General features: G+C 38.7%; 1 pseudogene; it reads right to left on the reverse strand.

The window, feature by feature from the left end:
• Nucleotides 1-525: 525 nt before the first annotated feature.
• Nucleotides 526-1,016, reverse strand: LOC139034677 (large ribosomal subunit protein P1 pseudogene; annotated as a pseudogene).
• Nucleotides 1,017-3,710: the final 2,694 nt, after the last annotated feature.

The following is a 3,710-nucleotide window of genomic DNA, read 5'->3' on the forward strand; positions in this document are numbered from 1 at the left end:
CAGAAATAGAATCACAGTAGAAAACTAACTTTGATAGTTACCAAGGGAGAGAGGAGGGAATGATAAATTGGGATATTGGGATTGACATATACACACTACTATATTAAAATAGATGAGTAATAAGAGCCTACTGTATAGCACAGGGAACTCTACTAAATACTCTGTAATGATCTATATAGAAATAGGATCTAAACAAGAGTGGATATATGTATACGTATAACGGATTCACTTGGCTGTACAGCAGAAACTATCACAACATTGTAAATCAACTATAATCTGATATAAAATAAAAATTTTTAATATACACACTCAAATTATATTTATAGAAGGCAACAACTCTTTTTCTGTTTGTTTTTAACCCATGGGAGATGTATTAACCTTTTTTTGAAGTACAGTTGATTTACATTATATTAGTTTCAGAGGGAAAACAGCAATTCAAATTCTTCATAGACTATACTCCATTTAAAGTTGTTATAAAATATTGGCTATTATTCACCCTACTTTATTTTTTTTAACAGTTCAGCTTTTTATTGAATGTGTTACTAAAGAGGTTTAGTCAAAAAGACCAAGGCCCATGTCATCATCAGACTCTTCGGATTCTTCTTTCTTTGCTTCTACTTTCTCCTCCTCAGCTGGGGCAGCAGTGGTGGCTGGGGCAGGACCTCCTGCTGGTGCAGCACCAGCTGCTGGGGCAGGTCCACCAGCCCCCACTTTGCAGATGAGGCTCCCGATGTTGACATTGGCCAAAGCCTTTGCAAACAAACCTGGCCAGAAAGGCTCAACATTTACACCGGCTGCTTTAATGAGGGCATTGATCTTATCCTCCGTGACCGTCACCTCATCGTCGTGCAGAATGAGGGCAGAGTAGATGCGAGCGAGCTCCGAGACGGAGGCCATGGTGCGGGCGAGTGCCAGGTGGGGGCTGCCGGGCGCGGTGCTAGTCGCCGGATGAAGTGAGGGCCTCACCCCAAAACGGCCTTAGCTTCCTCGGAAGAACCGAGCACCTTAGCGGCAGCAGAGGAAAGAGCTATTCACCCTACTTTAAAATGTATCCTCGTAGTTACCTTTTTTTTTTTTTTGACCCCATGAAGTTTTATTAACAAAAACACACAGCAAGTCAGCTTTGTCCCAAGGGTAGTTTACTGACCCTTGCTCTATGCACTTGATAAAATAAAAACAGAATTCTCAAATATTTTAGCACTATTTAAACTTTGCTTTTTGGCGGCTTCTCCATTGGCTCAGTGGTAAAGAATCCTCCTGTCAATGCAGAAAACTCTGGTTCAGTCCCTGGTCTGGGCAGATCCCCTGGAGAAGGAAATGGCAACCCACTCCAGTATTCCTGCCTGAGAAATCCCTTAGACAGGGGAGCCTGGTGGGCCACAGCCCATGGGGTCACAAAGAGTCGAACATTACTGAGTACACACACACACACAAAACCAAACAAAACACAACCAAACTTTCCTGGGTTTCCAATAAACTCAACTGAGCTGCTTGGGTATCATGGTTCTGTGAATATATATATACCTAAACTCTAAATTATCTTTCAGATAAAATAAATAACAGTCCAGTGTTTCTTGTTAACAAGTACAAAGAGGAGATACGACAGCTGACAAAACTTAAAAGCCATGTTTGACTCACCAGTTGAATAAGCTCTGAGTAATTAGAGGAGTTGTGCTCATATATAATTTTTCTGCTTACCATGTGAAAACAGCACACCATATACATGATAAAAATACTATTATGTGCAACTGATCCTTGAACAAGAGGGATTTGAACTGCCCAGTTCCACTTAGTGGGGGAATTTTTAATCCATGGGTGTGGAAACTTGGGGACTTCCCTGGTGTCTCAGATGGTAAAGAATCTGCCTGCAGTGCAGGAGACCCGGGTTCTGTCCCTGGACCGGGAAGACCCCCTGCAGCAGGGAATGACTACCCACTCCAGTATTCTTGCCCAGAAAATCCCATGGACAGAGGAGCCTAGCAGGCTATACAATCCATGGGGTCACAAAGAGTTGGACATGACCCAGTGACTAACACTTTTTACTTGGAGTTACCTTATACATAGTAGTTTATACCCCTTATTCCTCTATCACTATCTTATCTGTAACTCTTTCCCTAACACCACCAGTAACCAGTGACTAACACTTTTTACTCATAGTTACCTTATACATAGTAGTTTATACTCCTTATTCCTCTATCACTATCTTATCTGTAACTCTTTCCCTAACACCACCAGTAACTACTAGTTTGTTCTCATATACGTGAGTCTGTTTCTGTTTTGTAATAGTCATTCATTTCACTTTTTTTAGATTTCACATATAAGTGATAACATATAGTACTTGTCATTCTCTGTCTGACTTTTTCACTGAGTGTGATACATGCCAGGCCCATCTATGTTGTTGCAAATGGCAAAATTTCATTCTTTTTTTTTTGATTGAGTAATATTCCATTGTGTGTGCTTCTGTATATATACATATATTTATATATGAATGTGTATATATACATATTTTCTTTATTTATTCATCTACTGATGAACACTTGGGTTGCTTCTATACCTTGTCATGGAAAGCAAATAATGCTGCCATGAACATGTATCATCCTTAGTCACAAAGAGTCCGATACAACTTGGCAACTGAACAACAACAAAAATGAACATTGGGGTGCATGTATCTTTTTGAATTAATGTTTTTGTTTATTTCAGATATACACCCAGGATTAGAACTAATGAATCATACAGTAGCTCTATTTTTAGTTTTTTGCACTGTTTTCCACAGTGGCTGCAACAGTTTACATTGCAATAGTTTACCACCAACAGTGTAAGAGAGTTCTCTTTTCTCCATATTCTCATCAACATTTGTTATTTGTAGTCATTTTGATGATAGCCAGTCTGACAGGTGTGAAGCTGATATCTCACTGTGGTTCTGATTTGCATTTCCCTGTTGATTAGTGATGTTGAACACCATTTCAAGTTCATAATGAGTCATCTAAGATACATTAAGTCATCTCTAGATTAAGTATAGTACCCAGTACAATGTAAATGCTATGTAAATAGTTGCAGGAGCATGGCAAATTTAAGTTTCTCTTTTAGGAAATTTCTAGAAATTTTTTTAATATTTTCAATTCCACAACTGGTTAAACCCAATCGTACTTCAAATTTACTAAGAGCATCCTCACCCCCTTCAAAAAAAAATTATGCAAGGTAATGTATATTTTGATTACTTTGATTATGGTGATCATTTCACCATTACACATATCAAAACATTGTTATATACCTTAAATTTATAAAATATTCATTTTTAAATTATAGCTGGATGTTAAAAAATAGAAGCAAACAGCTGACCTAAGACTTTCAGAACAAACAGGCAATCTCAGACAGTCCACAGTTTCTGCCCAAGACATCAGACCAAGACTCCTAATTCCTGTTTTATTTTGTGTTTTTCTTACTTATAATCAATCCTTTTCTCATTTTCTATAGCCCCGGGTGTTGTCCACTCATCCTGGCCCTTTTTCTTTTTGCTTCCCTCCTTGTTATAATTGTTAGGTCAAAACATACCCATTCAAACACCATTCTTAGATTATCCCAAACAATAGTCACTGTCCTTAATCTTACTGATTGCTCTCTATGCCATCCATTGGGCTTCCCTCATAGCTCAGTTGGTAAATCATCTGCCTGCAATGCAGGAGACCTGGGTTCATTTCTTGGGTTGGGAG

Source organism: Odocoileus virginianus, chromosome 4 (genome assembly GCF_023699985.2).
Source record: "Odocoileus virginianus isolate 20LAN1187 ecotype Illinois chromosome 4, Ovbor_1.2, whole genome shotgun sequence".
In the NCBI taxonomy this organism is placed as follows: domain Eukaryota; kingdom Metazoa; phylum Chordata; class Mammalia; order Artiodactyla; family Cervidae; genus Odocoileus; species Odocoileus virginianus.